Raw genomic sequence first — 13,943 nt, 5'->3', positions numbered from 1 at the left:
CCTTAATCATGAATAACACGTGTAATTTAGCTAGTAAAATTGATTTGAAGATATCTTTTACCTTTTTTAACTTGTTTCCTCTTATCAAACAAAACATCTATTAATTCATATTAATTGATAGAAGAATAACAAGGATATAAACTGCCTGAAATCATACAGTTTAAACAAGTTAAAAACGACTAACGAAATAAAACTGTATATTTGCTCAAACATTATATTGGACTATTTATAACGTTATAATATACAGTGCGTATCAAAAAAAGTTTACACTTAGAAAAAATCCTGTAAAATTATACATTTGTAATATCCTGAAGATTTTTCCACATTTTAACATTGGTACAGATCCATTTAAGCAAATTACGATACAACTGTCGAAAAATGTTTCCGCTTGAGTGAACATCACTTACTTTTGAAAAGTTGGTGAAAAATGATTTGCGCATAACTTTGAAATAGTTATGCGAATAAAAGTAGACCTTAATCATGAATAACACGTGTAATTTAGCTAGTAAAATTGATTTGAAGATATCTTTTACCTTTTTTTTAACTTGTTTCCTTGCCCAAAACACTTCGAAGAGTGCATTGCGCCCCACCCCACTCCCCACACGCCGAGGTCATCGTGCGTGACGATATTTGCTCTACACTGAGCTGTGATTTACATGAAATGGCTTAGGCTTGATTTTTATTTTGTTAATCATTGTCAAGCTTGGGAAAAGTTAATGTGGAGAAACAAGTATTGAATAAAAAATGAAATGTAGACCGACTTAAAATAATAAAAACTTAGTGAAAAAATGCTGGAGATGTCTGATATAAACTTTTGTTCAGATTCAGTTATATCCTCAGATCCAGCTGGCACAAAAAGGGTAAAGGTTGTGCTTATCAGAGGCGTCGATCCTGGGGGGGGGCGATCGCCCCACCAATGAAAATATTGGGGGGCAAACATATCGTTTTGCCCCCTATAATTCCGCATGTGCAAAAATGAAATAAGATTGTAATGTTACACAGAAATCAGCAATCGAGATTGAGATACACAACTCATATTTTATTTAAAATCATGCTAAAAATGTCCGCTTTTTAGATTGGAATTTAAAAATTTTCAGCTCGCGCTTCGCGCTTGCATCATTCCTGTAGCAAAACCCCATACTTTTCATGATTAAATAATTGAATAGAATGTCCCGTTTTCAGTTCTAAACCTCAAAAGAACTCCCGCTTCGATTTGCAATAATCTTTTGTTGGATATATATTTTGTTCTATATTAAAAACGTTTATTAAACTGTCAATTTTTTTCAGATCGAGATATCAAAATTTTCAGCTCGCGCTTCGCGCTCGCATCTATTGTTCTTTTAGATACCCATCTTAATCATTGATACCAAAAATGCTTAGAATATCAAGCTTTCAGGTCAGAATATATAGAAATTTCAGCTCGCTCTCTGCACTCGCATTATCTGTGTAGTGAGATATGTATCCTCCTCATGAGTTACTACAAACAGTCCTAAACAGGTACCTTTTTCCTGTTTTCAGGTCAGTATAGTATAAAATTTCAGCTCGCGCTTCGCGCTCGCATTAATTTGTTGGTGAGATATGTGTCTCTTTCTCATGAGTCATATATATATATAATTATAATATAATTATATATATATAACAATACGCCTATGTGTGTGTGTGTGTGAGAGAGAGAGTTTGTTTGTTTTGTGTGATCGAGCGCCTTTGGAACGTTGATTCATGATTTCGCCCCCCCCCCCAATCTGAAAAATGGATCGATGCCCCTGGTGCTTATAAGTGTTGAAATTTCAATTAGGGTGGCAAAATTGTTACAAAATGCTTGAATGTATCCGTTTTATTTCAACTGACTAAAATTGCAAGGGAAAAGCATGAGAAATGTTTCGCAGGGTAAGTTTGATTTCGCCCTTTCCCCTTGACACAGCGTAAAAACGAGCATATTATGCACAAACATATTTCTGCGAGCTTTATAAAAATGGGCAGTGCTCACTCAAGTGACATTCTGTCATAACTTTTACTTTCATTGGATAGATGAGACGCAAACACAAAAATATATGTGAGAAAATTACCCACATGTTGTATATTTTTTTAATTTCCAGGGCTTTTTCAAAGTGTAAACTTTTTTTTGATACGCACTGTAGTTAAAAATCACATAGGATTAGGAAATATAGACAAACATTACATCATGTCACTGTCTGCTCAAGTTGAGAACTATTTCGCAATTGATCGACATGATTCCGTGGCGCAACGGTAGCGCGTCTGACTCCAGATCAGAAGGTTGCGTGTTCGAATCACGTCGGGATCAATCGTAGTTTTTAATAAATCATTTTATTTTCCCATTCCTTACAGTATAATGACGATAACAATAGGTCATCGGACAGAAATGAATTTATATTGTCGCACCAAAATCGACAAACTCAGAATATACATATTTACATCCACATTTTCTTTATATAGAAATATGTACACCTTTTTCTGATTTTTTTCGTTATCTTTTTCTCTCCTTCCTCCACCCTTTTCTCTTATCTTTCCTCTCCTCCTCCTCCTTCATTTTGTTTTCTTCTTCTTCTTCTTCTCTTTCCCTACTTTCCTCCAATTTTTAGTCGGACTCCTACCCCCTTTCCCAATGGTTGTATAACATTTAAATTGCTATTTTCAAGGACCCCCACTCTTATCAAACAAAACATTTATTAATTTATATTAATTGATAGAAGAATAACAAGGTTATAAGCTACCTGAAATGATACAGTTTTAACAAGTTAAAAACGACTAACGAAATAAAACTGTATATTTACTCAAACATTATATTGGACTATTTGTACAGGTATAATAATATAGTTCAAAATCACATAGGATTAGGAAATATAGACAAACATTACATCATGTCACTGTCTGCTCAAGGTGAGAACTATTTCGCAATTGATCGACATGATTCCGTGGCGCAACGGTAGCGCGTCTGACTCCAGATCAGAAGGTTGCGTGTTCAAATCACGTCGGGATCAATTGTAGTTTTTAATAGATCATTTTATTTCCCCATTCCTTACAGTATAATGACGATAACAATAGGTCATCGGACAGAAATGAATTTATATTGTCGCACCAAAATCGACAAACTCAGAATATTCATATTTACATCCACATTTTCTTTATATAGAAACATATACACCTTTTTCTGATTTTTTTGCGTTAGCTTTTTCTCTCCTCCCTCCACCTTTTTCTCTTATCTTTCTCCTCCTCCTTCTTTTTGTTTTCTTCTTCTTCTTCTTCTTCTTCTCTTTCCCTACTTCCTCCATTTTTGGTCGTTCTCCTGACCCCCTTACCCTATGGTTGTATAACATTATGATTGCGATTTCAAAGGGCCTCCACTCTTATCAAACAAAACATCTATTAATTCATATTAATTGATAGAAGAATAACAAGGATATAAACTGCCTGAAATCATACAGTTTAAACAAGTTAAAAACGACTAACGAAATAAAACTGTATATTTGCTCAAACATTATATTGGAGTATTTGTAACGTTATAATATACAGTGCGTATCAAAAAAAGTTTACACTTAGAAAAAATCCTGTAAAATTATACATTTGTAATATCCTGAAGATTTTTCCACATTTTAACATTGGTACAGATCCATTTAAGCAAATTACGATACAACTGTCGAAAAATGTTTCCGCTTGAGTGAACATCACTTACTTTTGAAAAGTTGGTGAAAAATGATTTGCGCATAACTTTGAAATAGTTATGCGAATAAAAGTAGACCTTAATCATGAATAACACGTGTAATTTAGCTAGTAAAATTGATTTGAAGATATCTTTTACCTTTTTTAACTTGTTTCCTCTTATCAAACAAAACATCTATTAATTCATATTAATTGATAGAAGAATAACAAGGATATAAACTGCCTGAAATCATACAGTTTAAACAAGTTAAAAACGACTAACGAAATAAAACTGTATATTTGCTCAAACATTATATTGGACTATTTATAACGTTATAATATACAGTGCGTATCAAAAAAAGTTTACACTTAGAAAAAATCCTGTAAAATTATACATTTGTAATATCCTGAAGATTTTTCCACATTTTAACATTGGTACAGATCCATTTAAGCAAATTACGATACAACTGTCGAAAAATGTTTCCGCTTGAGTGAACATCACTTACTTTTGAAAAGTTGGTGAAAAATGATTTGCGCATAACTTTGAAATAGTTATGCGAATAAAAGTAGACCTTAATCATGAATAACACGTGTAATTTAGCTAGTAAAATTGATTTGAAGATATCTTTTACCTTTTTTTTAACTTGTTTCCTTGCCCAAAACACTTCGAAGAGTGCATTGCGCCCCACCCCACTCCCCACACGCCGAGGTCATCGTGCGTGACGATATTTGCTCTACACTGAGCTGTGATTTACATGAAATGGCTTAGGCTTGATTTTTATTTTGTTAATCATTGTCAAGCTTGGGAAAAGTTAATGTGGAGAAACAAGTATTGAATAAAAAATGAAATGTAGACCGACTTAAAATAATAAAAACTTAGTGAAAAAATGCTGGAGATGTCTGATATAAACTTTTGTTCAGATTCAGTTATATCCTCAGATCCAGCTGGCACAAAAAGGGTAAAGGTTGTGCTTATCAGAGGCGTCGATCCTGGGGGGGGGCGATCGCCCCACCAATGAAAATATTGGGGGGCAAACATATCGTTTTGCCCCCTATAATTCCGCATGTGCAAAAATGAAATAAGATTGTAATGTTACACAGAAATCAGCAATCGAGATTGAGATACACAACTCATATTTTATTTAAAATCATGCTAAAAATGTCCGCTTTTTAGATTGGAATTTAAAAATTTTCAGCTCGCGCTTCGCGCTTGCATCATTCCTGTAGCAAAACCCCATACTTTTCATGATTAAATAATTGAATAGAATGTCCCGTTTTCAGTTCTAAACCTCAAAAGAACTCCCGCTTCGATTTGCAATAATCTTTTGTTGGATATATATTTTGTTCTATATTAAAAACGTTTATTAAACTGTCAATTTTTTTCAGATCGAGATATCAAAATTTTCAGCTCGCGCTTCGCGCTCGCATCTATTGTTCTTTTAGATACCCATCTTAATCATTGATACCAAAAATGCTTAGAATATCAAGCTTTCAGGTCAGAATATATAGAAATTTCAGCTCGCTCTCTGCACTCGCATTATCTGTGTAGTGAGATATGTATCCTCCTCATGAGTTACTACAAACAGTCCTAAACAGGTACCTTTTTCCTGTTTTCAGGTCAGTATAGTATAAAATTTCAGCTCGCGCTTCGCGCTCGCATTAATTTGTTGGTGAGATATGTGTCTCTTTCTCATGAGTCATATATATATATAATTATAATATAATTATATATATATAACAATACGCCTATGTGTGTGTGTGTGTGAGAGAGAGAGTTTGTTTGTTTTGTGTGATCGAGCGCCTTTGGAACGTTGATTCATGATTTCGCCCCCCCCCCCCAATCTGAAAAATGGATCGATGCCCCTGGTGCTTATAAGTGTTGAAATTTCAATTAGGGTGGCAAAATTGTTACAAAATGCTTGAATGTATCCGTTTTATTTCAACTGACTAAAATTGCAAGGGAAAAGCATGAGAAATGTTTCGCAGGGTAAGTTTGATTTCGCCCTTTCCCCTTGACACAGCGTAAAAACGAGCATATTATGCACAAACATATTTCTGCGAGCTTTATAAAAATGGGCAGTGCTCACTCAAGTGACATTCTGTCATAACTTTTACTTTCATTGGATAGATGAGACGCAAACACAAAAATATATGTGAGAAAATTACCCACATGTTGTATATTTTTTTAATTTCCAGGGCTTTTTCAAAGTGTAAACTTTTTTTTGATACGCACTGTAGTTAAAAATCACATAGGATTAGGAAATATAGACAAACATTACATCATGTCACTGTCTGCTCAAGTTGAGAACTATTTCGCAATTGATCGACATGATTCCGTGGCGCAACGGTAGCGCGTCTGACTCCAGATCAGAAGGTTGCGTGTTCGAATCACGTCGGGATCAATCGTAGTTTTTAATAAATCATTTTATTTTCCCATTCCTTACAGTATAATGACGATAACAATAGGTCATCGGACAGAAATGAATTTATATTGTCGCACCAAAATCGACAAACTCAGAATATACATATTTACATCCACATTTTCTTTATATAGAAATATGTACACCTTTTTCTGATTTTTTTCGTTATCTTTTTCTCTCCTTCCTCCACCCTTTTCTCTTATCTTTCCTCTCCTCCTCCTCCTTCATTTTGTTTTCTTCTTCTTCTTCTTCTCTTTCCCTACTTTCCTCCAATTTTTAGTCGGACTCCTACCCCCTTTCCCAATGGTTGTATAACATTTAAATTGCTATTTTCAAGGACCCCCACTCTTATCAAACAAAACATTTATTAATTTATATTAATTGATAGAAGAATAACAAGGTTATAAGCTACCTGAAATGATACAGTTTTAACAAGTTAAAAACGACTAACGAAATAAAACTGTATATTTACTCAAACATTATATTGGACTATTTGTACAGGTATAATAATATAGTTCAAAATCACATAGGATTAGGAAATATAGACAAACATTACATCATGTCACTGTCTGCTCAAGGTGAGAACTATTTCGCAATTGATCGACATGATTCCGTGGCGCAACGGTAGCGCGTCTGACTCCAGATCAGAAGGTTGCGTGTTCAAATCACGTCGGGATCAATTGTAGTTTTTAATAGATCATTTTATTTCCCCATTCCTTACAGTATAATGACGATAACAATAGGTCATCGGACAGAAATGAATTTATATTGTCGCACCAAAATCGACAAACTCAGAATATTCATATTTACATCCACATTTTCTTTATATAGAAACATATACACCTTTTTCTGATTTTTTTGCGTTAGCTTTTTCTCTCCTCCCTCCACCTTTTTCTCTTATCTTTCTCCTCCTCCTTCTTTTTGTTTTCTTCTTCTTCTTCTTCTTCTCTTTCCCTACTTCCTCCATTTTTGGTCGTTCTCCTGCCCCCCCTTACCCTATGGTTGTATAACATTATGATTGCGATTTCAAAGGGCCTCCACTCTTATCAAACAAAACATCTATTAATTCATATTAATTGATAGAAGAATAACAAGGATATAAACTGCCTGAAATCATACAGTTTAAACAAGTTAAAAACGACTAACGAAATAAAACTGTATATTTGCTCAAACATTATATTGGAGTATTTGTAACGTTATAATATACAGTGAGTATCAAAAAAAGTTTACACTTAGAAAAAATCCTGTAAAATTATACATTTGTAATATCCTGAAGATTTTTCCACATTTTAACATTGGTACAGATCCATTTAAGCAAATTACGATACAACTGTCGAAAAATGTTTCCGCTTGAGTGAACATCACTTACTTTTGAAAAGTTGGTGAAAAATGATTTGCGCATAACTTTGAAATAGTTATGCGAATAAAAGTAGACCTTTATCATGAATAACACGTGTAATTTAGCTAGTAAAATTGATTTGAAGATATCTTTTACCTTTTTTAACTTGTTTCCTCTTATCAAACAAAACATCTATTAATTCATATTAATTGATAGAAGAATAACAAGGATATAAACTGCCTGAAATCATACAGTTTAAACAAGTTAAAAACGACTAACGAAATAAAACTGTATATTTGCTCAAACATTATATTGGACTATTTATAACGTTATAATATACAGTGCGTATCAAAAAAAGTTTACACTTAGAAAAAATCCTGTAAAATTATACATTTGTAATATCCTGAAGATTTTTCCACATTTTAACATTGGTACAGATCCATTTAAGCAAATTACGATACAACTGTCGAAAAATGTTTCCGCTTGAGTGAACATCACTTACTTTTGAAAAGTTGGTGAAAAATGATTTGCGCATAACTTTGAAATAGTTATGCGAATAAAAGTAGACCTTAATCATGAATAACACGTGTAATTTAGCTAGTAAAATTGATTTGAAGATATCTTTTACCTTTTTTTTAACTTGTTTCCTTGCCCAAAACACTTCGAAGAGTGCATTGCGCCCCACCCCACTCCCCACACGCCGAGGTCATCGTGCGTGACGATATTTGCTCTACACTGAGCTGTGATTTACATGAAATGGCTTAGGCTTGATTTTTATTTTGTTAATCATTGTCAAGCTTGGGAAAAGTTAATGTGGAGAAACAAGTATTGAATAAAAAATGAAATGTAGACCGACTTAAAATAATAAAAACTTAGTGAAAAAATGCTGGAGATGTCTGATATAAACTTTTGTTCAGATTCAGTTATATCCTCAGATCCAGCTGGCACAAAAAGGGTAAAGGTTGTGCTTATCAGAGGCGTCGATCCTGGGGGGGGGGCGATCGCCCCACCAATGAAAATATTGGGGGGCAAACATATCGTTTTGCCCCCTATAATTCCGCATGTGCAAAAATGAAATAAGATTGTAATGTTACACAGAAATCAGCAATCGAGATTGAGATACACAACTCATATTTTATTTAAAATCATGCTAAAAATGTCCGCTTTTTAGATTGGAATTTAAAAAATTTCAGCTCGCGCTTCGCGCTTGCATCATTCCTGTAGCAAAACCCCATACTTTTCATGATTAAATAATTGAATAGAATGTCCCGTTTTCAGTTCTAAACCTCAAAAGAACTCCCGCTTCGATTTGCAATAATCTTTTGTTGGATATATATTTTGTTCTATATTAAAAACGTTTATTAAACTGTCAATTTTTTTCAGATCGAGATATCAAAATTTTCAGCTCGCGCTTCGCGCTCGCATCTATTGTTCTTTTAGATACCCATCTTAATCATTGATACCAAAAATGCTTAGAATATCAAGCTTTCAGGTCAGAATATATAGAAATTTCAGCTCGCTCTCTGCACTCGCATTATCTGTGTAGTGAGATATGTATCCTCCTCATGAGTTACTACAAACAGTCCTAAACAGGTACCTTTTTCCTGTTTTCAGGTCAGTATAGTATAAAATTTCAGCTCGCGCTTCGCGCTCGCATTAATTTGTTGGTGAGATATGTGTCTCTTTCTCATGAGTCATATATATATATAATTATAATATAATTATATATATATAACAATACGCCTATGTATGTGTGTGTGTGAGAGAGAGAGTTTGTTTGTTTTGTGTGATCGAGCGCCTTTGGAACGTTGATTCATGATTTCGCCCCCCCCCCCAATCTGAAAAATGGATCGATGCCCCTGGTGCTTATAAGTGTTGAAATTTCAATTAGGGTGGCAAAATTGTTACAAAATGCTTGAATGTATCCGTTTTATTTCAACTGACTAAAATTGCAAGGGAAAAGCATGAGAAATGTTTCGCAGGGTAAGTTTGATTTCGCCCTTTCCCCTTGACACAGCGTAAAAACGAGCATATTATGCACAAACATATTTCTGCGAGCTTTATAAAAATGGGCAGTGCTCACTCAAGTGACATTCTGTCATAACTTTTACTTTCATTGGATAGATGAGACGCAAACACAAAAATATATGTGAGAAAATTACCCACATGTTGTATATTTTTTTGTATATTTCCAGGGCTTTTTCAAAGTGTAAACTTTTTTTTGATACGCACTGTAGTTAAAAATCACATAGGATTAGGAAATATAGACAAACATTACATCATGTCACTGTCTGCTCAAGTTGAGAACTATTTCGCAACTGATCGACATGATTCCGTGGCGCAACGGTAGCGCGTCTGACTCCAGATCAGAAGGTTGCGTGTTCGAATCACGTCGGGATCAATCGTAGTTTTTAATAAATCATTTTATTTTCCCATTCCTTACAGTATAATGACGATAACAATAGGTCATCGGACAGAAATGAATTTATATTGTCGCACCAAAATCGACAAACTCAGAATATACATATTTACATCCACATTTTCTTTATATAGAAATATGTACACCTTTTTTTGATTTTTTTCGTTATCTTTTTCTCTCCTTCCTCCACCTTTTTCTCTTATCTTTCCTCTCCTCCTCCTCCTTCATTTTGTTTTCTTCTTCTTCTTCTTCTCTTTCCCTACTTTCCTCCAATTTTTAGTCGGACTCCTACCCCCTTTCCCAATGGTTGTATAACATTTAAATTGCTATTTTCAAGGACCCCCACTCTTATCAAACAAAACATTTATTAATTTATATTAATTGATAGAAGAATAACAAGGTTATAAGCTACCTGAAATGATACAGTTTTAACAAGTTAAAAACGACTAACGAAATAAAACTGTATATTTACTCAAACATTATATTGGACTATTTGTACAGGTATAATAATATAGTTCAAAATCACATAGGATTAGGAAATATAGACAAACATTACATCATGTCACTGTCTGCTCAAGGTGATAACTATTTCGCAAATGATCGACATGATTCCGTGGCGCAACGGTAGCGCGTCTGACTCCAGATCAGAAGGTTGCGTGTTCAAATCACGTCGGGATCAATTGTATTTTTTACTAAATCATTTTATTTTCCCATTACTTACAGTAAAAAATAACAACAATATCAATATACAAGATTCATGACATTAACAATAAATATGTCCGTCAGCATGACAAATTTGTTTTCCATATTATTTGAAAGGGATGTAATATTGTTTTCTATAGTTTTTTAAATTATTATTTACACCCCGTCCTCCCTCATTTGAGGTGAAAGAAAGGCTGCAGAATAATCATCGCGGATTCTTTTTTTTTGTTGTTGTTTATTTGTTTTTTTGTTCGAGCTTCCTTGCATGTTCGTTTAATATTTCACCTCACCGAGCATTTGTTATATAAAAAAATTGTGACCCATCTTATTTCTTAAAAAAAAAACATACAGCGAAAATTACATACATAATATTTTATACCTAACTTTATGGCATTTGCCTGCTTCTTATTTTAAATACATTTTTTAATATAATTTTTATTTGAAAAATTTGAATGACTAAAACGATATATTGATAGCACATTAACCTCCCCCCAAAAATATTACATAAGACAGTTAACTCCTTGTCATGTTTCAGATGAAAACTTGATTTAGTACTGTATATCATTGCCACAAATGGTTGAATAGTTGAAGAGACGTCTCGTTTGCAATTCATTATACATAAAACCGCAGTTTATGAGCATGTCTCTTTCGATTAGCTTGCAAACAAAATAATTTCCTTTGACCCCGACGTGATTCGAACACGCAACCTTCTGATCTGGAGTCAGACGCGCTACCGTTGCGCCACGGAGTCAGGATGAACCAAACGGTATATATGCCGTTAATAAAACTACCTGCATTAAGTCGGACTCTGTACACTGATCCCTACTCTGTACAGAGATTAATGTCTATTTTTAAATCAAGATGAATCACAACGTCGTCTGCTCGGGCAATATCCTGTACGCCTACTTGTAATGTACACAGGATGGTTCAAGTACACACTGGTTTTTCGGTGTTTATGGGGCGGCATAATGATGTTACGGGGTTACGGCATTGGGGAACTAAATCAAATGATTTGAAAAGATGGTTTTTGTCATGATTCTCAAAGTCGGAGTATTTCATTAATTAGAAATAAGTGTGTGAGAGAGGGAAAGATCTGGGGGCAGAGAAAAAGAGGGAGAGAGAGAAAGAAGAGTGAAATGTTTGAGAGGGTAAAGAGAAAGGGTGGGGGAGAGGGAGTTGGGTGTGCTACAGGATGGGTGGGGTGTGTGCGCCATAATGTTTGAGCTATACACAACAAAAAAAGTAAGTCCCCCCTAAATCAAGTTACTGTAACTTTTGAATTGAATAATTGTGAAATATGATATTTCGTAGGTAATTTTCTACAGTCATCAAGCAACTCCTGGGGAAAAATGAGATTGATCGGTTGAGTCATGCATGAGTAATCAAAGATTGAATTAAAAATGACAATTTTTCAAAGTCACAAGAGTCGTTTCTCAGATTGTCCAAATACAAAGTTGGGCAAAGGTCGTTTTTAGGTGAATTTTATTGTGCAAATGCTGTTTTACTATCCATCATTTAGCCACATCACACAGAATTTTGATATCGTATGTTTATGGTTGAGTGAGCAGAATGTTTTGGGACGTATCATCATAGGGGTTTATGGCAGTATCCCCTACAACTTGTTAAAACAATTGGTGGCTCCCCCAATTACTCGGCTCCTCCCCATTTTAAAATTCTGGATCCACCACTGATTTGCCCATAAATTCAACTGATCCTGAGAAATCGTTAGGAAAATAATACATTTATGCAGTATAAAGAGTATTCATTCCCAAATTTTCGAATGTGCTCGCTCAACCATGAAAATGTAAAGTTCGGAAAGTGTGTGGTGATAAAACTGATTGATGATAACTTGTGTTTCTTCAACCGTGAAATTTAGCCGAAAACCTGTATCGTCTCTTAGAAAGTACCTATTACAAGCCTTCTGACTATTTTTCATGATGAGAATTTGGAATTCGTTCCAATAAAGTGGAATCAAAATCATGATATTTGGCTTGTGACTTCTGAAAAGTGACAATTTTGCCTTCTGGCGGTGCTCACTGAAGCATGACTTTAAACACATCCATGACATTTACTCAGAGGGTAGCTTATAAAATTACCTACACGCTCATGTTAAAATATATTAAAAACTATCATTGGTTCGGAATTATGGATGTTTGTTTAAGGGGCACTTACTTTTTTGTGTGTATAGGCCTACATGCCTATATATAGATCAATACTCTTATTCCAATTAAATTTAACTGATTATTTTTGTTCCAAAAGTAGGCCTTCATCCTCATTCTAGTTTAAGTGTATTTTAAATGTCTCGTTTCCAATCCCATCCATATGCATACGCAAATTACATTTTAGTTCGCTCTTTTTCGTTTCGTTTTTGTCTCGCCTGCATAGCAGAGCGAGACTATAGGCGCCGCTTTTCCGACGGCGGCGGCGGCGGCGGTGGCGGCGGCGGCGGCGACGGCAGCGGCGGCGGCGGCGTCAACATCAAATCTTAACCTAAGGTTAAGTTTTTGAAATGACATCATAACTTAGAAAGTATATGGACCTAGTTCATGAAACTTGGACATAAGGTTAATCAAGTATTACTGAACATCCTGCCTGAGTTTCAGGTCACATGACCAAGGTTAAAGGTCATTTAGGGTCAATGAACTTAGACCATGTTGGGAAAATTATTTTCAAAATCTTAACTGAAGGTTAAGTTTTTGAAATGACATCATAACTTAGAAAGTATATGGACCTAGTTCATGAAACTTGGGCATAAGGTTAATCAAGTATTATTGAACATCCTGCTCGAGTTTCAGGTCACTTGACCAAGGTCAAAGGTCATTTAGGGTCAATGAACTTTGGTCAAGTTGGGGGTATTTGTTGAATTACTATCATAACTTTGAAAATTTATGGATCTAGTCCATGAAACTTGGACATAAGGTTAATCAAGTATTAGTGAACATCCTGCCTGAGTTTCAGGTCACATGACCAAGGTCAAAGGTCATTTAGGGTCAATGAACTTTGGCCAAGTTGGGGGTATTTGTTGAATTACCATTATAACTTTGAAAATTTATGGATTTAGTTCATGAAACTTGAACATTAGGTTAATCAAGTACTACTGAATATCCTGTGCGAGTTTCAGGTCACATGACCATGGTCAATGGTCATTTAAGGTCAATGAACTTTAGCCGTGTTGGGGGTATATGTTAAATTACCATCCTAACTCTGAAAGTTTATGGATCTAGTTCATAAAACTTGGGATATAAGAGTAATCAAGCATCACTGAACATCCCCTGTGAGTTTCAGGTCACAAAACCAAGTCAAAGGTCAGTTAAGGTCAATAAACGTAGGCCATGTTGGGGTAATTGTTGAAGTGCCATCATAACTTTGAAAGTTTATGGATAGAGTGAATGAAATGTGGACATGG

General features: G+C 34.7%; 7 non-coding genes across 7 annotated transcripts; 6 read left to right on the top strand and 1 right to left on the bottom strand.

The window, feature by feature from the left end:
• The first annotated feature begins 2,230 nt into the window (after window positions 1–2,230).
• On the top strand, window positions 2,231–2,302 carry TRNAW-CCA (transfer RNA tryptophan (anticodon CCA)). Its single transcript has one exon. It is a non-coding gene; the product is annotated as a tRNA-Trp (tRNA).
• A 625-nt stretch (window positions 2,303–2,927) lies between these two features.
• TRNAW-CCA (transfer RNA tryptophan (anticodon CCA)) lies at window positions 2,928–2,999 on the top strand. The gene has a single exon. It is a non-coding gene; the product is annotated as a tRNA-Trp (tRNA).
• A 2,988-nt stretch (window positions 3,000–5,987) lies between these two features.
• TRNAW-CCA (transfer RNA tryptophan (anticodon CCA)) lies at window positions 5,988–6,059 on the top strand. The gene has a single exon. It is a non-coding gene; the product is annotated as a tRNA-Trp (tRNA).
• Window positions 6,060–6,684: 625 nt separating this feature from the next.
• TRNAW-CCA (transfer RNA tryptophan (anticodon CCA)) lies at window positions 6,685–6,756 on the top strand. Its single transcript has one exon. It is a non-coding gene; the product is annotated as a tRNA-Trp (tRNA).
• Window positions 6,757–9,745: 2,989 nt separating this feature from the next.
• Window positions 9,746–9,817, top strand: TRNAW-CCA (transfer RNA tryptophan (anticodon CCA)). Its single transcript has one exon. It is a non-coding gene; the product is annotated as a tRNA-Trp (tRNA).
• Window positions 9,818–10,442: 625 nt separating this feature from the next.
• TRNAW-CCA (transfer RNA tryptophan (anticodon CCA)) lies at window positions 10,443–10,514 on the top strand. Its single transcript has one exon. It is a non-coding gene; the product is annotated as a tRNA-Trp (tRNA).
• A 702-nt stretch (window positions 10,515–11,216) lies between these two features.
• Window positions 11,217–11,288, bottom strand: TRNAW-CCA (transfer RNA tryptophan (anticodon CCA)). Its single transcript has one exon. It is a non-coding gene; the product is annotated as a tRNA-Trp (tRNA).
• Window positions 11,289–13,943: the final 2,655 nt, after the last annotated feature.

This window comes from Lytechinus pictus, unplaced genomic scaffold (assembly GCF_037042905.1).
Source record: "Lytechinus pictus isolate F3 Inbred unplaced genomic scaffold, Lp3.0 scaffold_19, whole genome shotgun sequence".
Classification (NCBI taxonomy): domain Eukaryota; kingdom Metazoa; phylum Echinodermata; class Echinoidea; order Temnopleuroida; family Toxopneustidae; genus Lytechinus; species Lytechinus pictus.
This window is presented reverse-complemented; position numbering and strand designations above follow the sequence as displayed.